The sequence below is a fragment of the Peromyscus eremicus genome, chromosome 4 (genome assembly GCF_949786415.1).
Source record: "Peromyscus eremicus chromosome 4, PerEre_H2_v1, whole genome shotgun sequence".
In the NCBI taxonomy this organism is placed as follows: Eukaryota; Metazoa; Chordata; class Mammalia; order Rodentia; family Cricetidae; genus Peromyscus; species Peromyscus eremicus.
Genome location: NC_081419.1, coordinates 11,229,954 through 11,256,483, shown reverse-complemented (window position 1 = coordinate 11,256,483; position 26,530 = coordinate 11,229,954). Strand labels below are relative to the sequence as shown.

General features: G+C 40.6%; 1 protein-coding gene across 2 annotated transcripts in view; it reads right to left on the bottom strand.

Annotated features, from left to right (window-relative positions):
* Window positions 1-26,486, bottom strand: part of Rabgap1 (RAB GTPase activating protein 1) — a 129,411-nt gene extending 102,925 nt beyond the window's left edge. Inside the window, exon 1 of one of the 2 annotated variants that reach the window (XM_059260190.1) lies at window positions 26,302-26,486. The gene's annotated coding sequence lies outside the window, so the exon portion shown is untranslated. Of the gene's footprint in view, window positions 1-14,228; window positions 14,305-26,301 lie in introns of those variants that run through there. The other variant, XM_059260189.1, reaches the window with a different exon arrangement.
* Window positions 26,487-26,530: the final 44 nt, after the last annotated feature.

Genomic DNA, 26,530 nt, shown 5'->3' with positions numbered 1-26,530 from the left:
TTTACTTTGTTTGATTTTAAAAAAACTGAAACTAACTGAATCCCTCGGCAGGAATGAGGTTTATCAAACACTATACAGTAAGACTCCTTCTCTCCAGCCTCCATGGACAGGCCATAAGAGCCTCTCCAGCCTCCACCATGCGGAGGCATCACAGAAATTGCTGCCTACTTCTGATGATACTCTAGAGACTTAAACTAGTCTTTGTCTTAAGACACTAAGGACTAATTTTGTTTTGTTTTAAAATTCTATTTTCATCAGTTAGCACAAGAAGCCATCTCTTGGTTCTTCATCTTTCAGTCTCTAATTCCAGTTGCTATAGACAATAAAGTACAAACTCCCTTGTGAAAATAGTTGATGATCTCCATTCATTTCTACAAGTCTCCATGGCACTTTACCACTTAATACGTATTATCCTTTTGTTTTTAAATATCACATAAATTAAAATCCATGCTTTCTGTTTTTCATTAATGGCTGTTGTCTTAGCTCTTAGTCTGACACACAGTGGATATTCAAATGTTTACTAAAGAAGCAGGACAAACACCAGAGCAAGCATATGCAGTACCATTTAAACTGCATCTGGGGAGATGTAGGAAGGGGACAGGTCTTGTTATATAACCCAGGTTTGTCTCAAAACCTGTGACCGCCTGAATGCTGTTCTTATTTGTGACAATGAAGCATGCAATCTGAAGTTAAGAAAAACCCAAATTAGAATAACAGACTTCGGGCTGGCGTTACAGCTTACTGGAACATCACACGCATAGCATGTGAGAGGTGCAGAGTTTGATCCCCCAGCACCAAGAACAAACAAGAAAAAAAAAAAAAAACTCACCCTACACCATTTTTACTATGCATAGTACACTGGTTGTACCACTCCTTTCTTGCTCACCCTAGTTATACAGTTTCTATAAGAGAAAAATGATACAATGTCTATCTCATAGAGCTACTGTAAAATGACCAAGGGCTTTATGTGGACATAGACATACAAAAGACTCAATACACACAGAATATTACATACAGTCAAATATTAAAGGTTTATTTATTTATTTATTTATTTTTGGTTTTTCGAGACAGGGTTTCTCTGTGTAGCTTTGCACCTTTCCTGGATCTCGCTCTGTAGACCAGGCTGGCCTTGAACTCACAGAAATCTGCCTGGCTCTGCCTCCCGAGTGCTGGGATTAAAGGCGTGCGCCACCACCGCCCAGCTAAAAGTTTTTTTAAAAAAAGATTTATTTATTATGTATACAGTGTTCTGCCTGCATGCCAGAAGAGGGCATTGGATCTTATTATAGATGGTTGTACGCCACCATGTGGCAGGGAATTGAATTCAGGACCTATGGAAGAGTAGCCAGTGCTCTTAACCTCTGAGCCATCTCTCCAGCCCAAAGCTTTTCAAAATTAAAAAAAAAAAAATTAGATATTAACTAATCTAAACATTCCAATTTGTGAAGCATATTACTAAAGCAAAATATATAGATTTCCTAATTGGACATTGTAATCTAATTTAATCTAAATAAATATAACGGAATACTTAGAAGAAAAAGTCTCATTTTTGTACACCACTACAGAGTAAGATGTATCCTACTTACAGAAAAAAGAACATCAGTACTTTTGAGGTGGGGTGGGGGGGGCAACAATAGGGTCCTACGTGGCCCAGGACGGCCTCTCACTCACTTTGTAGCTGAGAATAATTCTGAACTTCTGAGCCTCCTAGGATGACAGGTGGGTGCCACTGCACCTGGTGTATGTAATGCTTGGGATCAAATTCTGGTCTGCATGCACGTCACACAAGCACATCATGAACTGAACAAAGCCTCAGCCCTCCCATCTTTAATATACACTCAGACATCTTGGTGTTTGGTAGGCATTTCAAGTTTGTCTCCTGCTTTCACAAAGGTGATAAGCGTCAAATGCTACCAAGAACGCCATGGTATTATGCAGAGCATTGGGATGTTTTCTTTTCTACATATGGTGGTACCCAAAAAGCCAAAAAGAAAATAAATAAAAAATAAAATCATCTGAGGTGAAAGTTAATTTCCTTCACTTATGTGCTGAGATTCAAGGCTTGGGCCACCACTGCCCAGCTGGTGTTATATTTTTCATAATATCTAACCTTTCATTACTTTTGTCTTATTGACTCATAAAAGACCACTGGAAATTTTTATAAAAGATTTATTTATTTCCACAAGTGCTCTATCTGCGTATGAATTTATGCCAGAAGAGGGCATCATATCCTCCTAGAGATCGTTGTGAGCCACCATGTGGTTGCTGGGAATTGAACTCAGACCTCTGGAAGAACTGCAGGTCTCTTAACCACTGAGCCATCTCTCCAGCCCCACCACTGGAGGTTTTGATTGAAATACAGTCTCAGCCAGGCCAGGTAAGGTGGCACATGCCAGTTGAGCATGGAGCACTTAGAAGGCTGAGGCAGGGTTAAGAGTTCAAATTTGGCTGTGCATGATAAGACTCTTTTGCAAAAGTTTAAAAAATAGAAAATTAACAGAATACAGGTAGACATCTATGTAATTCCAGCTCAAATTCACTGCTGGGTGACATCAAATGACAATTTTATGCTCAACTATGCCCTTCTGCGAAGACCATAGGAAAAAAAATGCACCTCAGGGCCAGTGAAATGACTCTGTATAAAGGCATTTGCCACTAAGCCTGGTTACCTGAGTTCGATTCTCAGAACACATACAACAGAAGAAAACCAATTCCCAGGAGCTGTCCTCTGATTTCTACATGCACTGTGGCATGTAAGTGTGCATACATGTACGTACAATGCCCCACACCCCCATATTCTCCCTCCACACACAAAATGATTTTTAAAATGTACCTGAGTCACACTGAAGGTGCATATTCATTCTTGGTCTCCTCTAGACACCATTAATGTGTATTGAAATGGAAAAAAGTACTCACAGTAAGAGAGCTTCTGAGATTTTTTTGGATAGAGTACTATTAAATATTTGTATTGGCTCTAGTTACTAAAATTAATCAGTTAACAGTGAACTTACTTGTAGTCAGGCATGGTGGTCCACACCTTTAATCCCACCACTCTGGAGGCAGAGGTGAGCAGATCTCTCTGAGTTTGAGGCCAGCGTGGTCTACATAATGAGTTCCAGGACAGCCAGGGCTGTTATACAGAGAAACTTTTCTATTACACACTAATACTACCCTAGTCCTATATTTTCTCTGAATTCAAGGCATTTCTGTTATGTTTTATTTCTTTTTTATACAAGACCGAGTGTGTGATCTATGCCAGGAACCTACAAGGCAGTGTTATGGTAAGAAATAAGACATACTTTTTACTTTTGCCAAGTAGATACTCACTTATAGTATGCTATGGAATAATCCTTTTGTACACTGTGAATATGCATTACTCCCACTGGTTTAATAAAGAGCCAACTGGCCAATAGCTAGACAGGAAGAGGTAGGCAAGGGAGCTAGACTGGGAGACTGCTGGGAGGAAAAAAGGCGGAGTTGCCAGCGAGCTGCAGAGGAGGTGATGAACAGGTTGTGCTGAAAAAAAAAAAAAGGTACCACCATGTGGTATAGCATAGATAAGAAATATGGGTTAATTGAAGGTGTAAGAGCTAGTTAGTAACAAGCCTAAGCTATTGGCTGAGGATTTGTAATTAATAATAAGTCTCTGTGTGGTTATTTGGGAGCCAGTTGTTGGTACAGAGCTGACTGGTGGGACAAAATAGTCCACCCACAGTATTAAAGAAAATGTATTTGTATTGCAGTACAGTGCTTGGTATATGCCACAGGGGTTATTACCTGGCAGGGTTCTACTATAAAACTCTATGGTCATCTCAAACCAAATCATTCTACCTGCATGTCTCATACAACTATATTCCTCTATCTTAGTTAACCACAGATCCAAGAGAAACAAAACAAAAAAAAACTTTGATTCTTCTTTTTCTTTCTTTCTTTTTCTTCCCAATTCAGGGTTTCTCTGTGTAGACCGGGCTCTCCCAGAGCTCACTCCATAGACCAGGCCGGCCCCAAAGTCACAGAGATCCATCCACCTGCTTCTGCCTCCCGAGTGCTGGGATTAAAGGTGTGTGCCACTATCACTCAGCCGATTCTTCTTATTACTCCTCCCAGTTGGGAGTTCTAATGAATTTTAGCAGCAAGCATACCCTTCGTCAAAAAGCTTCATTCTTTAGACCAGGTTCTCAACCTTCCTAATTCTGTGACCCTCTAATATAGTTCATGTTTTGGTGACCCCCAACCATAAAATTACTTGCATTGCTACTTCATAACTGTAATTTTGCTACTGTTACAAATCATAATATAAATGCCTGTGTTTTTCAATGGTCTTAAGTGACCCCTGTGAAAGGGTCGTTTGGTGACCCACAGGTTGAGAACTGCTGCTCTAGATTCTCTCTGGTCATTAATTTCCTAGTTACAGAATTTCTAAATATTACATATGATCCTATTGCCAATCCTTCTCTACCTTCATCAAAATCTGTGCTAATTCCTGAATGAAAACAGCATGAAGGCTGTGGGATAGCTCAGTGCATAAACGTACCTGCTGTCAGACCTGAGTACTTGGGTTTGATATCTCAGGAACCTACATGATAAAAGGAAAGAACAGACCCTACAAACTAGTTTAGTCCTCAGACATCCCTATACATGCACAAAGTAAGTAGATACATATAAATAAAGGCCTTTCAAGTTTTTTTAAAGCAAGGCCGATGGCACAGAGTAACTACTGAGAGCACTGACAGCTATTCCAGAGGAACGGAGTTTGGGTCCAGTTCTAGGGGATCTGATGTTTTTTTCTGGCCTCTGCAGGCACCAGGCATGTACATGGTACACAGACATGCATGCAAACAAAACACCAATACACACAAAATAATGGCTTTTCCTTTGGCATGTTTAATTGTGATGTTTAACAGACATCCTTGCAGTTTAAGATGACACTTAAAAATTCTCTATTAAAAAAAATTAGAAGGGGGCTAGAGAGACAGCTCAGTAGTTAAAGAACACTGGCTGCTCTTCCAGAGGACCCCAGTTTCAATTCCCAGAATCCACCTGGTGACTCACAATCACCTGTAATTCCTGTTTTAAAGAATCTGATACCTTCTTCTAGCTTTCATAGGTACCAGGCACATATGCAATACACAGATACACATGCAGGCAAAACACCCATACGCATAAAAATGATTTTAAAAATTAAAAAGAAATTAAACAGGGAAGAAAACTAAATGAAACCCAAATTATTTGAATCACTTAAGTCTTCAAAATCTTGAACCTGGCTTTCATTTTAATCTTATCAAATCATACTACACAATCAACCAAATATTACACTAACTTTTAGGCTTGAAAACGTTTGTATGGGGTGGTTCCTAAGTGAGAAATGTGCCTCTATTTTCCCAGTGAGCTCTTTTCCCTCTCCAATGACAATCTATTGACAGTTAAGCAGTCTGTCTTTCCCTCCTTATTCTGAAATGTTCATTATTTCACGTTAGGCCTTCTAAGCTTTTTTGTTTGCCTTTAAGTTTTATCACAAGAATTATGATATATACTATATAACAAGTAAGTTACACCTCTCTTCTACTCTACTACACTCACCCCCTAGTCATTTTAGAAGTAAATATTAACTATAAACTACCATGATACATGCTGGGAAAACATGGTCACAATGCAGTTCAATTGAGAATCAAAAATAACAGAAAAAAAAATTACACTCACACCCAACATGTACTTTTCCCCCACAGCACCTAAACAATACAACATAACAAATAAAAAGTTATTTATGTTGTATCAAGTATTCTAAGAGATAATATAAAGTATGTGGGTTGCAGGATATGCAAAGCTGTCCAGATTATATGCTAATATTACACCATTTTAGCATGGGTAGAGTCTTTGAACTGATCCTCTGCCCTGCAAGTTACTGGGGGACAACTACTGCATGAGTGTAATGGTAGGATCTAGTAATAGAAAGACAAATGACCAATATGCTATACCATATGTTAGTACTTGGGAATATGGTTACAGAAAATAGGGAAAACTCAAAACCCAACAGCAGCACATTCTTTTGAGACAAAAAAAAAAAAAAAAAAAATCTCACTGCATAGCCCCATTTAGCCTTAAAATTGACTCTTGCCTCAGCCTTCAGGGTGCTGGGATTATAGGAGTATGCCAACTACCCCAGCTACTACCCTTGAACATCTCTGACTCTACCAAAACCCCAAATGTCATGGCCAATAAGACAGTTCAACAATACTGAGTCTCAAAACATAACCTGGATTTCTTTTGGAACAAACACACTCATGGATTCCTTCCTATCCCCCACCATTTTTTGTTGCTCAGTAAGCAAATTAGTACAACTTTATGGAGTCTTAAGAAGGATGCTTAAAACATCTTGCTAAATCTAAAAAGAAGTAATATGTATTAGTTAATGAGTGCCAATTTTAGGCCAAATGTGGAACTAGAAAGACTTAAACACATTATTGCCACTGCCACACTAAGCTTGGCAGATGAATATTAACTTTCTATGACAAACCAAAGCTAAGACAGGTTGAGTAACTTGCTTTAGCTCACAGAGAAGATTATAAAGCTTGGTGTAAACCCAGGCACCTAGGTGTTTCTGTTCTTTTCCGAGCTGTATCTTACTGATTGGTATCCCTATATCTTACTGATTGGTATCCCTATCTCCATTCTTTGCCTGTCCTCTGTGCTGTGTCCTTCTAAAATTCAACTCTGGTTAAGATCACTCTCGGTTCAGGAACTAGAACACAACAGGAAGTAACAAAACAAGGCTCAAAAATGTTATAGCAGGCCAATTCCTATCGGTTTGAATCTTTAAAAGTAAAATAAGTACTGGGGAGACAGGTCAGCAGCAAAAGTCATTATTGCCATGGCAATCAAGAGGACTGCACTCCGATCCTTGGGACCCATTTTAAAGGGAAAAAGCCAGGCAATGTGGTATGTGCCCTAACCCCAGCACTGGGGTGTGGGTAGAACATCAAAGCTCACTTGACTGATGAGCTTCAGGCCCAGCAAGAGGACCTATTTTAAAACATGAATGCAGAAAACAATTGAGACCAACAGCCAACGTCCACCACCAGTTTCCATAAGCACATGTGCATAACCCCACAAAAAAGAACAATTAGGGTCTACAGTGGGGCTCAGTGGCAGAGCACATGCTTGGCATGTGTGAGGCTCTGGGTTTGATCCCCAGTACCAAAATTAAACAAGCAAGAGTAATAAGGGAATACACAGACTGTTCTAGATTCTTTGTTTTTTGTCAGTCTTTAAACTTTCTTTCCTTGTACTAGTTTTCACATGAATTTCTCATAGCATATTCCCCTGTAAAGGATGGAACAGATTTAACCAATTCAATGAAAAACCCTTTCAGTCATTACAGATACAGATTATTTTCCACCAATAAACAATGGGCATGGCTTTGTTTTAAAGTTTGACTATTAACTTGGGACTGCTGCTTTGAATTGTATTAGTGAAGTAATGGAATCATGTGCAAGTAAGTCTTCTGATTAATTTCAGCCTAACTTTAAAAACCAAAACAAAAGAAAATTTAATTATCTTGGGTATACTTGCAATTAAAAATTAGAAAAGCCAGTTTATCTAAAAGTCATTCTTCAACAAATTATGAGACCAAGTTTTCTTTTAAATGTTCCACAAGTTGCAATCTTTCTACCACCACAGCCAAACACATGCGATAAAAATTTACCACTTGAGGCATGTTTAAGTGTCAAGTTTTGTGGCACTAAGCACATCCACATCACCACCACCTAAGATTTCTCTCCTCCCCAGTCTCTTGCATCCACCATTCTATCTTCTGTCACCATGACTGCTATACTCTTGGAAACCTCTTAAGCAACAGGATTACAGAAAATCCGTCTTTTTCAAGATGGCTTCTTTCATTTAGTGTAATGTCAAAGTCAATCAATGTTGTAGAAGACGTAACTTTTTTAAGAAAAGGGATTTTTCTTTTAAAGGCTGAATCACAAGTCATATATATATATTTTATCCTCATAACTCAGGTTAAAAGTATGAAAATGCACAAAATAAGGGGTTGACGAGAAGTCTCAACAGCTAAGAGTACTTGCTGTTTTTACAGAGGGCTTGACTTTGGTCCTAGCACCACAAGGACACTCATACAACCACATGTAACTCCAGTTCCAGAGGATGTTGACACCCTCTTCTGGCCTCTGTAGAGACCAAACACACAGATGGTGCTCAGGCAGACAAGTAAACAAAGCCCTCACAAAATGAGTATAGTAAAATGCCTACAGAAAGTCGATGCTTTTTATTATTTTTCATTTTCTCATGAGTAATCAAGCCTTCTTATTTATCTAAAGGTTAACAATGTAGTCTAACAGGTAAAAAAAAAAAAAAAAAAAAAAAAAGAGTAAGAGTTAAATTTTGATTTTTCTCCTTAACACCTTAGTGATGTGATGTTATGTAAAATGAGGGGACAGAACCTTACTATTTTATGAATTACCTAAGAAAGGAGAAAATATCAGGTGCTTTGCAGTACAATAACCCATGAACTAGGTGTAAGTAACTCCATTTTAATCAATGAAAAAACTAAATCTCAAATTTACAGAGTAGGTTTACCTCCAACCACATATTAAATTAAGTCTAAGACTTTGGGATGTCCATGTCTTTCTGGTCCCAAAGTTAATATTCCTCCCCACTACACCTTGGTACCACTGAGAAAAAGTACCAGGGGTAGGAAGAGAAGTGTACATAAAACAATTCTCTTACCTGTGTTGATTAGCTGAATGCAATGATGCTGATACTGAAAATATAAAAGGCTGAAATGAGGGGCTGGAGAGATAGCTCAGTGGTTAAGAGCACTGTCTGCTCTTCCAGAGGCCCTGGGTTCAATTCCCAACACCCACATGACAGCTCACAACTGCCTGTAACTCCAGTTTCAGGGGATCCAACACCTTTACATGGATATACATGCAGGCAAAACACAAATGCACATGAGATAAAAATAAATTATTTAGCTAGGCATGGTACACACGCTTTTAATCCCAGCACTTGGGAGGCAGAGGCCAGCCTGGTCTACAGATCAAGTTCCAGGACAGCCAGGGCTATATAGAGAAACCGTATCTTGAACAAAAAAAGAGAGGGGGGGAGCTGAAATGGTCTTCCTATGTTCCTATGGCTACTTCAGGACACAGTACTTTTTCTTCCCTCTAGAACTCTAAGTATGCTGGCTTCATGCCACTTCAAAGAAGTGCCTCTAAAACCAAATGTTTAAACTGCTATTTGAAAACCCTTTTCACAATAGAAACTGCCAGGAACACAGGGAAATTAGCTTAATGTTAACATACCACTACTATTATCAAGGTCATTTTATTTTTCTGACTCCTGCTAGCACATTTAAAAAAATTTTTTAGTTGGGCAGTGGTGGCGCACGCCTTTGATCCCACCACTTAGGAGGCAGAGGCAGGCGGATCTCTGTGAGTTCCAAAACAGCCTGGTTTACAAAGTAAGTTTCTGGGACAGGCAGAAACCTTGTCTTGAAAAACAAAAACAAACAAACAAAAAACCAAACATTCATTTTTTTTTCTGAACAGATTTCAGAAGCATAATATAATTTACATTGGCATTGTATAAATATAAAAATATGAATGCTGCCTGGCGGTGGCGCATGTCTTTAATCCCAGCACTCGGGAGGCAGAGTCAGGTGGATCTCTGTTGAGTAAGAGGCCAGCCTGGTCTACAGAGCAAGATCTAGGACAGGCACCAAAACTATTCAGAGAAAACCCTGTCTCAGAAAATATATATGAATGCTTTAAAGCATTGCAAGGTCTTTCAAAGATTTTTTTTTTTTTTTTGTCCTTTTAGGAAATTAGTCAACATAATTCCTCTTCATGCATAGTTAAGAAAAATGAATATCCACTTGCTGTGCTTGAGATCTGAAACTTCTGATTGTGCATCCCTCTGTAATCTCTGAGAATTTAATGTCAAGCAAACAAGTCTTTCAGTAGAAAACTAAAACCTAAGAGAAATGTACTAGAAGTTTCTCTTTTCCATAACTTGCTTGTTTTTCAGAGGAATATCTTGAGAGCAGACCAGAAAAGTTTGATAGAGGTCCAGTCCATACTGACAAAGGGATGGACGGATATTAGAAAGTGTATCAAGCACATGGTAAGGCAGTTCATTAGCATCTTAAATTACTGTAATAGGCATTTGTGCAAGAAGATACAAAATTCACAAATATTTAAATTCCATAGATGTTTTAAATCTACCTGAAAAGACCATTTCTTAAAACCAAAATCAAAATATTGTAAATATAGGACTGGTTAAGTATTTGATTCTTGAGGTCAGACAGAAATCAGCCTTTTTTTTTTTTTCTTTGTTTTTTTCAAGACAGGGTTTCTCCTTGTAGCCCTCGCTGTCCTGGAACTAGCACTATAGACCAGGCTGGCCTCAAACTCACACAGATCTGTCTTCCTCTGTCTTCAGAGTGTTGATTAAAGGCATGCACCACTGCCACCACCACCGCTGCCCCCAAAATCAGCTTTTATTTGAATACACAGAGGATGCAACAGGTAACTCACGACAACAAAGAAATAATTTTTCTTCTGCAAGTAATCAGAGGTCTAGACACAGAAAATCCTATGTCACAGCAAGAGATTTATATGACATATCCCTACTCTCTATTGCCAGAAAACAGTTCATTCATCAGGATACCTTCAAAGGCACAGAGCTCATTATAAAATATTAAAACCATTGGCTATTTCCATCCATATCCTACATATACTCATCATTTAATCCAATTTAGATGTGAATGCACTTACTATACTTCAAACATTCTGAGTCAAGCTGGATATAGTGGCCTTTAATACCAGCACTTGGGAGGCAACTGGATCTCTGAGTTCAAGGCCAACCTGGTCTACCACTGGCTTTTAGGACATGAAACCCTATCTCAAAACAACAGTAACAACATTCTCAGTCTGTGTAACCGAAGGGAGAACTGGCAAAGGACATATCCAGACACCAAATTCTCAGCCCAAAGGAGATTTATTACCTAAGAGGGGAAAGTGGGGAGGGACTGGGGAGGCTGCAAAGGCAGCAGCAAACACATCCAACAAGCCAAGAAAACAAGAGAGCAAGAGAAGCAAGAGAGGGTGTTTTTGCAGGAGTGAGTTTTTAAGGGGGAGTCTGCGCTAGGGTGAGCTGGTAAATCCTGATTGGACATGTTAGTCAAATAATGAATTTTGATTGTTGGACCTTGGTGTTTTGTCTCAAGAATGAGTCATGGCCAAAAAAGGGACTAGGCCTTGGGGGGCCTAGCTTTAGGAATGTCAGGGATTTTAGCAAGGGAGAGGGAAAGGGCAAAACCTGTCTGCAGTGTTTGCCATGCTCAGGCCTGTTAGAGCCCTTCAATAACACTTCTTTTAAGTGGGGCAAGACTCATCCTTAGAAGGAGCAGATCCAGACTGTACACTGTGGGTTGTAATGGATGGATAATGGAAAATGGGAAGAGAAAGTTCAAAAACAAATTACTGTTAAATTTGAATAACAATGTTAACTTTACCACAGAAACTCATAGTTAACATGCCATAAAAAGTCCAACACAAGCTACAAGTGAGATGCATTTCCGTACTTCCAGCAGCCAAGAGAAGGATCACTAGCCCAGGCTATCCTAGCGGCCAAAAAAAAAAAAGTAAGACTTTGCTATGGAAAAAAAAAAATTATTGCCACAGAGATTTACAGAGCCCAAAGACTAGTGGCTGATGATGTAAGCGCTGATCTGATACAGCCTTAACCAGAAACTTTTAACAATTATGCATTGGGTTCTTGGGGAAGTACAAACCTCTAAATTTGGCAGCGTATCCAAACAATTAAAATCTATTTTCATATTTTATTGCCAAGTATTTAGTGTCAATTATGAACTTTAAGGACAGAATTAGGGTTTTATTTACTTTTTAATGACTGAAAAAAGGGACAGGGGTACTTGGGTCTTACAAAATTCTACTCTGAAAGTGAGTCTTCAGAGTGTTATGGTCAACTTGAAAGAGAAGGGAAACTTCTAGGCCATGACTTGCACACTTCCATATTTGGTTAATCTTTGCACATGAAAAGAAACAAGGCTGTTAAGAGTCAACACAGTGGCTGCAATCTAAGTGTAATTACCCATCAATACTGTTTTGCTTACAAGTTTTTTTAAGACTAACAATACCAGAAAATGATGAAAGTGGAGGAAGACAACCAGGTAACCAGTTTGTGAAGAAATGAAAACATTCCTGAACAGTCTTAGGTGAGGTAGCATTTTCCTTTCAGGAATATACATCTATTCCTTATCTCTGGATTTTCTTTCCTTAAGCTCTAACTATGAAAAATTGTTTAAAAAAACAAAAGCAATACATACAAAGTACAAAAATGATTTAGATAATGGTTAAACAGGGACCTGAAGGTAAACAGAGTTCTAGTTTCAAGAAACATTGAATCTTGTAACTTATTTATTCACTTGCTAAAGAAGCCTAATGATATCTGACAATCTTGGAAACAGCAAAGATAATTATGGACAGCCTATGTCAGAACAGTTTCTTCAACTGTGTTTTTGAGTTTGTGAGTCGGCTTGACTAATGTTGCAATTCTGTGATCTACCACCAAGGTAGACACCACACTGTCCAGCATTGCTTTGCTTAGCTTTTACACTCAAGACTTACACACACACTCACAAACACAGTTGAAGAAACTGGAAAATGCTCCACAATGTATCAATATGTATGTAGCCCAGGCCAGGCCTTGAACTCATGATCCTCATACTTCAATCACTGAGCATGACATGTAAATTAAAATGTACATATATTCAAATCAATCATGCATTCAAATTTTAATTCAAATTTAGATCTATAAAGGAAGATCATAAAGAACTCTTTTGTTCATTTTCATTTCCTAAGTAAGCTTCGGTTAAATCTTCAATATAAAATATAATCTATAGCACCATATATAGAGATGAATTAAAACAGGTCCTTAGCTTACATTACAAAGTTATATGTGCTTGGTGGTGGTGGCGGCGGCGCACGCATTTCTGCGGAGCGAGTTCCAGGACAGTGAGCTGAATAACCCTGCCTTGAAAAAAAGTTACAAATGCACTTCCTTGGCACCAAAGCTTTTTTTTTCCAAATGACTTTTCAGTTTGACAGTTTCACTACCTTCCATTGTTTCTTAACGCAGCTGGAAGCCCATGTACTTATATCACCTTCTTATTCACAAGAATGCAAAAACAGGTGTTAATCTAAATGAAAATATCAAATACACTGTGAAACTGTCCCTGACAGTTTTCTCCTGTGGGGGAGTGGGACCCACGCCCCGCAGACTTTCCCAAACCCCCAAATCTCAAATTGAAGTTGGAGCACGGTTTTAAAGAGTGCTGTGAGCATGATCAGTATAATAGTCTGCTTAGGACATATGCTTCCAAGATAAGTGGATCCTTCGGGTACCACAGGTATGGTTATGCTTGCAACAACAGGTGCAGACTACAAATGTAGGTATTTGACAAAACTATGGTCCTGACTACTATCAGGGAATGGATAGCGCACTCCTGGAAGCCTGGGGATAGCCTTGGGGCTGACTCACATAACCCTGAAGGGTGCTGAAAAATCAAGACACAAGGCGCTGGAGTAGGCAGGTGTTTCTTGTAGACTGGAAGAGTGCGATGCCAAAGACACTTTAATTGCAGGTGGAGAGTATGAGGCAGAAAACACCAGTAAGAGAAAGCAGAGTGACACTGAAAGCGAGCAAGTCTTTCAAATTAAGCCAGCCTAAGGCCCAAGGCAACCTCAGTGTCTCTGACACACACACCCCAATCTAGTGGGCAACAGGAGAAACTGAGGCGGAGGACACCGGCAGATCCCCAAACAAGACTGAGACCAAAACACAAAAGTGGAGAGAAAACTGCTATGCTGGGAGGGGAGAGACTTCGCAAAAGGGAGCAGTTACAGGGTTTGGAGGCAGACACCCACCCAGACAGGGGGAACCGGTTTGGGCAGGGGCTCCTAGAGGGTAGGGCCCGCGCATGCGCCATCTGCCCTCGGCGGCCGCTTCCCCACACCCAATCTCCGCTCCCCTCAGAACTCGGCCCGTGGAGGAAGCCCCCCGCAACTCCTGGCCCGACCCCGCCCGGCGGGAGAAGGCAGCCGGGCTCCAGCCGGGGCGGCGGAAGTGCCCCCCACCTCCGGGGTGAGGAGACCAGAGTGAGGAGGGGAACGGCGACCGTACCCAACCTGCTACCGCCGAGCGCCATCCGGGAGGCTCCGCCGCCTGGGCCTCCCCGCCGCCTTGCCTCCCCCTCCCCGCCCCCTGCTCACGTGAAGCGGCTCCTTCCGCCCTCCGGCCCGCCTCCCGCACCACCTCATAGGCCCCGCGTGCTCCCGCGAGGCGGAGCTTCCTTCCTTGCACCCCTACCTGGGCTCGGAGCCTGCCGGAGGATCTGCGCCTGCGCACAGGGCTCAGCCTCTACACCCTGCCACTGTGGCTGGAGCCAGAGCCCGAGTTGGGGGTCAGAGCTGGAGCCAGGGGCCAGGAGGAGCCTCAAAGTTCACCTTTATGGAGAACTTAGGCAGACTCAACTCCCCAACGTTTCTGAGGCGCGCAGAGCCTGGAATTATGATAGGTGGTTTTACAAAAACATGTTTCTCACTTCAGCTTTACCTCAAACCTGTGAAGATTATGTGTTAGAATCCGATCTACAAATCAGACTTCAGACTCCCTAGAGTTAGTCCTTTCAGGGACTGAAGAAACTGGGAAGGAATAAGATTGTTTCAGACCGTGACTCGCAGATGAGAATTTTATTTGAAAAGTATTACAAACTGAATACAAAGCAACAGGAATAGAGCAAAGTTTAGAGTTCCTGTCCGGAATGAACACACAATGTAGCCGAGAACAAAACAGAGTGCAAGTTTTTTTTTTTTTAAAAGTTATTATTTTGTTGTTGTTACTAAGGATTGAATCCAGGACCTCATGCATGTACCACGCAGCTATAACCCCAGACTTTTTTATTTTTAATTTTGAGACAGGGTGCCTTGAACTCACTAGGCTGCCTTGAACTCACTTTGTAAAGAAATCAAGCCTTGAGTTTTTCATCCTCCAGTCTTGACTTCCTAGGTAGCTGGGATTACAGGTCTTTGCTACCAGGCCAGGCATTGCTACTACCTAAGACTTAGTAATTTATACTTCTAATTGATTGTCTTGGTCCACTAGGGGTTCTTGGTCGAATCGGTGTTATTGGGCTTTGTTTCTCTGGGAGCAGCTTAGTCCAATCAGTATTAGTGGGTTCTGTCTCAGGGAGCAGTTGTTCCCAATTGGTGCAGGGTGGGCTTATGGCTCCAGTGGTTGTTGGGTTCATAGGGGTTGTTTTTTTGTTTTTGTTTTGGTGGGGGAGGGAGCAGGGAAGGGTAGCTGTTTGGTCCCTGGGACTCTGATGGCTGAGGCCTAGGGGATAGAGACCTGGTCTGCCGGTCCTGAGATGGGGGCTTACCTGTTCCCAGTCGGTGTAGTGTAGGCTTATGATTCTGGTGATCTGGTTCAGTGGCTGGGCGGCGCCTTCTTTTGTGTTCTCAGGTCACGTTTTGCTCATTTGTCAACTCCTCAGCTAATCTTGTTCCCTCAGACTGCAGACTGTAGGATTCTGAAACCTCTCCCCAGTGGATCTCAGCTGAGCAGGTTGTTCAGTAGGACAATCTCACCAACACCTCCAAGTTGTTGGGTTTTGTAGGATCAGCAGCTGGGCCCTGGGTTGGCCTCAGGCAGAATGTTCGGGTCTGTTCTGGTCGCACCCCACGGAGACAGCTCCTTCCCGGAGTGCACTTGCTGCCGTCTGTCCCCCTAGACTGTAGCATGAATTCTAGTTGTTCTTAATAGTAAAAACCTAGAGTCAGATATCGGGGTAAATGCTGAAAGATCAGAGAAGTAAAGGAGCAGTCACTAGAGAGATTTCAGACTGAAAGGGGGCGGAGCTCCTGTTTCAGCCCGCCTTACATTCCTCTCTCAATAATTTATACTTCTAAAACCACTTACTCATTATCCGAAATACATTGTTTTCCTAGTGAGTCCTTTACAACGAGAGCAGAAAAGCAATTTAAAAAAAAGTTTTATTGCTACAGTTCCTCTTTGTGTCTTGTCCTTTACAAAACACCTACACTCCCAGTGGGACAAGGATGATGTTTCCTATTTCCTTAGATATACCTACTTTAAAGTACTGAAATAATATGAGGAAGAAAGTATAACCTTGGGAACTCCTAACAAAATGTTTTCTATTTTAGTAGCCAACTTTCATATATTCCTTGATTCATAAGTATAGTCAAAAATACATGTATAAATTAAGTTTTCTTAAATAAAACTTTATTACATAATCAGTATGATGTTTGGAGAAAGTTAAAAAATAGAAACAAGTTAAAACAAATAAGAACGTCATATTTCACCACCAACGGTGACATTTCAGTTGACAAGATTGGTTTGGTGATCCGATGTCTTTTTTGACAAAGTGCCTCATGTATCCCAGGCTTGCCTCAAACTCTTGGTCCTGTTGCCTCCACTTCCCAAATGCTGGAATAACATACCAGTTAGTAATCTCCTTTTTCAATTAATAATACATACCTTATTTCTGATTATTACATCTAATTATTAGATCATTAAATGCATCTACTTATGCCCTTTAGGTGTCTTTAAAATGTGCAATTTGAAGATGAATGGTTCTTTCCAGATACCTGAAAAACTGAAGTACAAAATTCCTGGATTTGAATAAAGTTTGCTTCAAGAAATCTATAGTAAGTCACTGAGTTTGTCTTCTAAATCCTACATTTTTACAAGGTAGAAGCTGTATCAGAAAGTTCAATGGATTTGAGACAAACATTCTGGACTAATACATGTCACTTAAGATGTTGTGTTAGACTTCTTGTTTCCTGATACTAGATACAATGCCAATCATTTAGTATATAGTATTACTTGTTGTGTATAGTATGGGATATTGACACTGAAATAGTAAAGATGCTTGTTTATAGACTCTCCTGGACTCTCTTTTTTTCTTCTATCTGTATCTCATGTATTCCTGGCTAGCCTCATATAAAGGAGATGATGACCTTGGACCTCTGATCTTATTATAGGTGTTATATGTGGTGTGGGGTATCAAACAGGGTTTCTTGCCCAAGAGGCAAGCACTCTACCACCTAAGCTAAATCCTCAGCCCCTACAGAATCTTTTTACTGTTGGTGTTTTGAGACAGGGTTTGATCATGTAACTAGAGTGCTTTTAAAAAACAGACATAAAACAGTGATGGTACATGTCTTTGATCTCAGCACTCGGGAATCAGAGGCAGGGGGATCTCTCTGAGTTTGAGGCCAGTCTGGTCTACAGAGCGATATTGTTATTGTCCTTTCACATATCCAAGGGCACCTTTGTGTCTATAGACTGAATTGCATTTTCCTTCTTTTAGCATTCAGAGATCTTACTATTCTGGCTCTTGCCTACCAAAGTACTTCATCTTATAATTGCCCCAAACTCTACTCATACACTGTACTTAATATGATCTGATGTTTCAAAGCCACCTGCTGGTAAAAGTTAAGCATACTTAAACCCAAAATTAGTTTTCTGTGAATGATGTAAGTTATCACGTGACATTGGTAGGCACTAAAATAGACTATATAAAGTCTGCTTTTTGTTTTGTTTTGTGACAGAGTTTCTCTGTGCATTCCTGACTGTTCTGGAACTCGCTCTGTAGAACAGGCTGGCCTTGAACCCACAGAGATCCACCTGTCTGTGCCTCCCGAGTGCTGGAATTAAAGGGCTGTGCCAATGCTACCCGGCTATATTTGGTGTTTTCAAGAGAAAACTCTGGTAATATTAGCAGGCAAAACGGGAGGTAAGAGTCTGGAGGCTGCATAAGATCAGGAAAGTTAACGCAAGTGTTGTGGATGATTGACTGATAAATAAAACGCTGATTGGCCAGTAGTCAGGCTGGAAGTATAGGTGGAACTTGAGAGAAACTCTCCAGCTACAAATTACACACAAGGAAGATGGATGAGGGTATTTAAAACACACCCCCATCCAAACTTGCTGATTACTTGCTCAAATCTGCCCTTCAAATAATTTGTGTGTATGTGTGTATGCACATGTGTGTACAAGAGTGTACGTGAGCATGTACTGTAGAGGCCAGAGAACATCATAAATGTTACTCAGGTACTGTACTTTTCTTTTTCTTTCTTTTTTTTTTTTTTTTTTTGAGACAGGGTCTCTCATTGGCCTGATTAGGATACACTGGCTGGCCATTAAACTCAGACGTAGCAGACTCCACCTCCTCAGCACTGGAACTGCAAGCATTCACTGGAAGGCCTGATTTATTTGTGTGGGTTCTAGAGATTGAACTTGGGTCCTTCTGCTTGCACAGCATATACTTGACCAACTAAGTGAACCATCCATTCAACCCCATCAAGCAATACTTTTATTTTCACTGTTGTACTTTTCAATGCCAGAATTTTATTTGGGCTCCTTTGCATAATATTTTTCTTTCATGATAGTCTCATTTTGTTCATATATTGTTTTCTTGACTTCATTCATGACTTCAATTTTTCAAGTAACCTCAAAATAGATATTTTAAAGTCTTTGTCAGATATGGCTAAAATGTATGGGTCTCTGGGTTTGATCAACACCAACACCGGATAATATTTTTTGTTAAATATTAAATCAGATATCTAAGTTTAATTGGGGATAATTTGTGGACTTAATTTTTTCTTTTGAATGGACCATACTTTCCTGTTTCTTTATATGCCTCACAATTTCTTTATGCTTCTAAGAAAATATTTATTTACTTTTATTTTATATATTTTGGTTTTGCCTGCATGAATGTTATGTGTACCACATGTGTGCCTGGTGCCTGCAGAGGCAAGTAGAGGGAATCAGATCCCCTGGAACAGGAGTGTTCTAGTTAGGGTTACTATTGCTGTGATGAAACACTATAACCAAAGTAACGTAGGGAGGAAAGGGTTTATTTGGCTTATGTTTCCACATTACTGTTTGTCATTGCAGAAAGTCAGGACAGGACTCAAATAGGTCGGGAACCTGAAATCCAGGAGCTGTTGCAGAGGCCACAGAGGAACGTTGCTTACTGCTTGCTGCCAAAGGCTTGCTTTCTTATAGAACCCAGGACCACCAGCCCAGGGATGGCCCCACCCACAATCACTAATGAAGAAAATGCTCTACAGGCTTGCCTACAGCCTGATCTTAGGGAAGCATTTTCTCAGTTGAGGTTCTCTCCTCTCCAGTCTCTTTAGCTTGTGTCAAGTTGACACAAAACCAGCACATGGAGTTACAGACAGTTGTAAGTTGCCATGTAGGTGCTGGGACCTGAACTTGAGCACTTTCCAAGAGCAGCAAGTGCTCTTAACCACTGAGCCATCTTTCCAGCCCTGCTTTGTGATTTTTGAACTTACTGAAAATTAAGGCATTTGAATCATATGTGGTGACTGTAGTAATCAAGATCTCACTCATCCCCCTTATTTGATGAGGTTTTAATTTTTGTTTTGTTTTTACATATGAGTGTTTTTGCCAGCATGTATGTCTGTGTACCACATGCGTATCTAGTGGCACTCAGAGGCTAGAAGGAGGCATCAGGCACCCTGGAACTAGAGTTACAAATGGCTGTGAGCTGCCATGTTGGTAATTTAACTCTGTTGTTGGGGGTTTTTCTCTTTTGGGGTGCTGCCACCCAGCTCCCAAATATATCACACACGGAGGCTTATTCTTAGTTATAAATGCCTGGCCTTAGCTTGGCTTATTTCTTGCCAGCTTTTCTTAACTTTAAATTAACCTGTCTTTTGCCTCTGGGCTTTTACCTTTCTCTATTTCTGTATACCTTTCTTTCTTACCCCATTGCTGGTTGTGTAGCTGGGAGGCTGGCCCCTGATGTCCTCCTCCTTCTCTCACTCCTAAATCTCCCAGACTTCTCCTTCTATATATTCTCTCTGCCTGCCAGCCCCACCTATTCTTTCTCTTGCCTTGCTATTGGCCGTTGAGTTCTTTATTAGACCATCAGGTGTTTTAGAAAGGCAAAGTAATACAGCGTCACAGAGTTAAATGCAACATAAACAAAAGTAACACACTGTGGTGATATATTTGTAATCTAAGAAATAAAGCTTGCCTGAAGATCAGAGGACAGAGCCAGCCATAAAAGTCAGGCAGTGGTGTCACAAACCTTTAATCCTAGCATTTGGGAGCAATCCATCTGGATCTCTATAAATCGAAGGCCACGCTGGGCTACACGAGATTAATCCAGTCTAAAAAAGAAACAGCCAGGCAGTGGTGGTACTACACCTTTAATTCCAGCACTTGGGATCATACATCTTTTTTTTTTTTTTTTTTTTTTTCTTGGAGCTGAGGACCGAACCCAGGGTCCCAGGGTCTCTGCGCTAGATAGGCAAACGCTCTACCACTGAGCTAAATCCCCAACCCGGGATCATACATCTTTAATCCCAGCACTAGGAAGGTTGAGGCAGGAAGTTTATGGCTGAATAGAGAAAGGAATATAAAGTGGGAAGAGACAGGAATTAGGTAGGCCCTTTTGGCTGAGGACATTCAATCAGAGGATTTGTGGAGGTGGTGAGGTGAGAAGTGACTGTGGCTTGTTCCTTTGTCTCTCTGATCTTTCAGCATTTACCCCAATATCTGGCTCCGGGTTTTTATAATAAGACCATTAGGATAAGTGCAACAACACACCTTAAAATAATATTTGTGGTGATATTTTATTTGTGCTTTAATAAATAAAGTTTGCCTAGAGATCAGAGGAAATAGCAAGGCATTTTAAGTAAACAAAGAAGTCAGGCAGCTGTAACACACACCCTTAATTCTATCACTTAGCAGGCAGGATCTCTGTGTGTTCAAGGCCACACTAGGGGACAGAGCCAAGCATGGTGACACATGCCTTTAATCCCAGTACCAACCACAGAGACCAGGAGGTCTGTATAGACAGGCAGTGATGAGGAAGTCATGTGGCTGGGCTTAGAGCCAATGAGAAGGCAGAACAGGAAGGCAATAAAAGCTCAGTTTAGACAAGAAGAAGCTCTCTCTGTGGAAACTACTGAGTGGTGGTGAGCTAAGGCTAGTCCTGGCTATTCGCTCTGATCTCTTCGGCTATTATTACCTCTGTATGTGGCTCTGTGTTTCTTATTTAATAAGACTGTTTAGAAATTCATCTACAGAAGAAAGAGCTCAAGCATTCATTGTCTGGCTGCTCTGCTCTGTTACATCCTTGTGACCAAGATGCACTGAAAACTGTGAAACCATGAGTCAAGGCAAGTCTTTCTGCTGGGTGGTGGTGACACTCGCCTTTAATCCCAGCAGAAGCAGTCAAATCTCTAAGTTCGAGGCCAGCCTGGTCTACAGAATGAGTTCCAGGACAGCCAGGGCCACAAAGAGAAACCCTGTCTCAAATAAATAAATAAATAAATAAATAAATAAATAAATAAATAAATAAATAAATAAATAAATAAAAATAATCAATCAAACAAAAACAAACCAGGCTGTGGTGGCGCACACCTTTATCTCAGCACTCCAGAGGTAGAGCCAGGCGGAGCTCTGTGAGTTCGAGGCCAGCCTGGTCTACAATGGGAGATCCTGGACAGGCACCAAAAAACTACACAGAGAAATCCTTTCTTGAAAAAAACCAAAACCAAACCAAAACAAAATAATTGAGAGCAAACAACTGTAAAAGTATAAGTTCAACAGTGGGTAGAATAGCCATATGGAAGAAAAGTAAAGTGGGGGAATGAACATTACAAAAACCAACTAGAGTTAACACATATGTATGGACCATTCTGTACACTAATCACAAAATACACATTCTTTTCAAGCCTATATCCAAGAGTCATCAGGAGAGACAACATGTTAGATGACAAAACAAGCCCCAATGGATTGTACAAGTCCACATAAAGGATCTTTGCTGTGGAATATTATTTTAAGATGTGTTACATATGTTTATGCTATGGAACATTTGCTTTAATGATGCAAAGATGTGTTGCATTTTTTTATGTTGCATTTGTTTAACTCTGTGAAGCTGTGTTACTGTGCTTGTCTAAAACACCTGATGGTTTAATAAAGAACTAAATGGCCAATAGCAAGGCAGGAAAAGGACAGGCAGGGCTGGCAGGCAGAGAGAATATATAGGAGAAGAACATTAAAGGAAGGAGCAAAAAGAGATCAAGGAGTGAGGAAAAAAGGGGGGCAGAAACACAGCCAGCCATGGAATAAGAGTGACAGTAAGATCACAGAAGTCTGTGGTTGGTATGTAAAATGAATAGAAAATTTCTTAATAATAAAAAAAAGAAAAAAGAAAAAAGAAAACTACAGAAGTAAGAAAAGGAAAAAGCCCAGAGGCGAAAGGTAGATGGGATAATTTAAGTTAAGGAAAGCTGACTAGAAACAAGCAAAGCCAAGGCTGGGCATTAGTAAGTAAGAGTAAGCCCACACCCATGTGCGTGCGTGCGTGCGTGCGTGCGTGTGTGTGTGTGTGTGTGTGTGTGTGTGTGTGTGTTTATTTGGGAGCTGGGTGGCAGCCCCCAAAGAGCCAAAAGAATAAGAAAACAACCAACTACTGACCTTCCCTTAACATAATAGGATGGAGTTAGAAACCAACAAGAAGAGGAAAGGTGAGAGAAGAAAGCCAAAGGGAATTATAAAATACTTAGACATAAAAAAACATACATTCTAAATGTTATGAGCTGTAGTTATGACAATCATCAGAGGGAAATTTAATTCTAAATTTACATTTAGAAAGAGACCTCAGAGGTGGGTGCAGTAGAGTAGATGGTGCATACTTGTAATCCCAGTACTTGAAAGGTAGAACAGGAGGATAACACATTCAGGGCCAGCCTCTGGCTAAACAGTGAGATCAGTGCCAGTCTGGGCTAGACCCTATTTTAAAATTCAAAAACACAACAAAAGAAACAAACCAACAATAACAAAACACTCAAATCAAAAACTTAGACCTTACACTTCAAAGATCTACAAAAAAACCCATAAAATGCAAAGCAAGCTAAGCATGGTCTGCTGTGGGATGTTCTGTATGGCAAATGTGCTGCTGATTGGTCAATAAATAAAACACTGATTGGCCATTGGCTAGGCAGGAAGTGTAGGCGGGATAAGGAGGAGAATAAAGCTGGGAAGTGGAAGGCTGAGTCAGAGAGACACTGCCAGCCGCCACAATGAGCAACAGCATGTGAAGATGCCGGTAAGCCACGAGCCATGTGGCAAGGTATAGATTTATAGAAATGGATTAATTTAAGCTGTAAGAACAGTTAGCAAGAAGCCTGCCACGGCCATACAGTTTGTAAGCAATATAAGTCTCTGTGTTTACTTGGTCGGGTCTGAGCGGGCTTGGGATTGGTGGGTGAGAGAGATTTGCCCTGACTGTGGGCCAGGCAGGAAAACTCTAGCTACAATGGTCTTTAATCCTAGTACTTGGGAGGTAGAGGTAGATCCCTGTGGGTTTGAGGCCAGCCTGGTTTACATAGAGTTCTAGGACAGCCAGGACTATATAGAGAGACCCTGTATCAAAACAAACAAAACAAAGAAGCAAAGCTAACACAAAAATTAAAAAAAAGATTAAACAAAAAATAAAAATAGTTGAAAAAAGCAAGAGAAAAATCAACAAAAATTCTGAAAAAGAACAACAAAATTCACAGCCAGACTAGTTAGAAAAGAGACAATATACAAACAACTATAATAAGTAATGAGCCGGGTGGTGGTGGTGGCACACGGGGAGGCAGAGGCAGGTGGATCTCTGTGAGTTTGAGGCCAGCCTGGTCTACAAAGCTACACAGAGAAACCCTGTCTCAAAAAACCAAGGGGAAAAAAAAAAAGAAAAAAGAAAGAAAAAGAAAAAAGAAATGAAACTAGGGATATATTACTACCAACATTATAGAGTTTTTTTTTTTAATGAGACAATTGTAATAATTATATGTCAAAAATTAGAGAGCAAAAAAACGAAAGGACAAATCCCTTGAAATAAATAAACAACCTAAGCTGGTTCAAGAGCAAACCTCAGTACCTCTATACAATCAAAATTTCCTGGAGCTGGAGAGATGGCTCAGCGGTTAAGAGCACTGACTACTCTTCCAGAGGACCCAGGTCCTATTCCCAGCACCCACATGGCAGCTCATAACTGTCTGTAACTCCAGTTACAGCGGCTCCAACACTGTCACACAGGCTAAATACCAATACACATAAAATAAAAATAAATAAAAAAAATTAAAAATACAAAACAAAACAAAAAAAAAAAAAAAAACAATTTCCAAACAAGGAAAATCTCTCATCATACAGTCTTATCAATGAATTCTCGTAAATGTGTTCCGTTTTGTTTTTGAGATAGGGTTTCTCTGTGTAACAGCTCTGGCTGTCCTGGAACTCATTCTGTAAGCCAGGCTGGCCTTGAACTCACAGAGATTTGCCTGCTTCTACCACCCAAGTTCTGGGATTAAAGGCATTTGCCAGCACTGCCCAGCTCTATTAAATGTTTAAGGAAAGAATTAACAAGTTTTTTAACGAAACTTTTGCAAAAAATTGAGGAATGAATGCTTCCTAATACATTCTAAGCCGCCAGCATTACTGACACCAAAATCAGACAAATACATTGTAGATAAGTAAAAAAGTGGATCAACATCACTGAAAACTAGATATAAAAAAAATCAACAAAATAAAAACATATTAAAGCCAAAAGCATATTGAAAGAATTTCACCATGGCCAAGTAGGATTCAGCCTACCCCATGGATGCAAGGTGGTTCAACGAAATCCATCAATAGAAAACATCGATACAACAGAGGAATGGGGCATATGATCATCACAACTGATGCAGAGACAGCATTTACTCATGGTAGCAGTCCTCAATTAGGAATGGGCAGTTCATAGACTACACCAACTTATAGTACAAAATCAAGAGGTAAAAGAGAACTATCAGAATTAATAAACGAATTGCCAGGGTTATACCAACACATTAAAAAATCAGTGTTTTTTTTTAAAAATTATTTTTTGGACACTAGCACTAAGCAATATGAAAAGAAAATTAAAGATGCAACTCCAATAAAAATATTTGAAAATTGGTGGTGGTGCACTCCTTTGATCCCACCACTTGGGAGGCAGAGGCAGGTGGATCTCTTTGAATTCGAGGCCAGCCTGGTCTACAGAATGAGTTCTAGGACAGCCAGGGCTACACAGAAATGTCTCCAACAACAACAACAACAAAGTGTGAATGAACCAAGAACGTCGAAAACTAAAAAGCATTGCTGAAAGCAATTAAGACTCAAAGAAAGAGGCATCTTGTGTTTATGGACGGGAAGACATCAAAATAGTAATACTATCCAAAGCAACCTACAGATTCCATAAAACCCTATTTCCAAAAGCTCTTTTCCAAGAAATGGTAAAGTCAATCCTCAAATCAATACGAAAGTAGGGCTGGAGATGTAGCTCAGTAGTATAGTATTTGTGTAGCGCAAAGAAAGCCCTAGGTTCAATTCCTGGTACCAAATTCAAATGAAGTGCCAAATATCTTGAATAACCAAAACAGTCTTCAGTAAAGACGGAGGACACACTTAATAATTGCAAAAAAATTATCTGCAAAGCAGTATGGTATTAGCATATGGATATATAGATCACCGTAGACAGCCCGGCAAAAAAAACTCTCATAAACTAATTGATTTTCAGCAAGTCCACTCAATGGGCGAAAGGTTTTTAACAGATGTTACCGAACGTGGATATCCACAAAAGAATAAAGGGAGGTAAAGCGGGAATAACTAGTAGTGGTTTACACAACATTGTACAAAGCCACTTAACTTTAGGTTGGCAAATGATTAAAATGATCATTAGTCTGTATGTTTTACATAATAACGCCCCCAAAAGGGTAAATAAAATAAATGGAGAAAACGCAACAAACAAGTGGATTGGCAATGCAAAGGGGATTCAGAAAGATATTCAAATTTTCTCATCAGGAAGAATACGTGGATGATTCCTTTCACCAACCAAGAAGTATAGCTGGGTAGGTCTGGGCACGAACTTGATTCAAAACGGCACACTAAACACTGGAAAATCAACAGGAAATTAAGTGGTTGGCTCTGGAGCTCAAGAGAGGTATTCAGGCTAACAAGAGATCTGTGAACCTCCAGGGTAACCAAAGCTATGGAAGGCAAGAGATCGACCTAGGAACACATAATAAAGATTCCCTAAGAAACACCAATACCCACAAGGGAGGGGAACCAACAGCTTTCTGCGTTCCGGGATCCCACGCGCCGAGTCCACATCCCTGGGCGGGAGGGACTTACCACGGCTTGCGCGCAGACAGGCTGTTCAGGCCCATGCAGGCAGCGGACAGAGAGGGCCCTGCGTGACGGCAGCCTCCGAGAACAGAGCTGGGGCCCGCCTCCCACGGAAGAACCGAAGCTGTGGAGCATACGGAGCAGACGCTCCACGGCCTGACTCCCCAGTCTTGGCCTGCGCCCGGCCTACAACGAGGAAAGTCCCTCTCGGGGGCCCGTCGTCCTCCGAGCATTC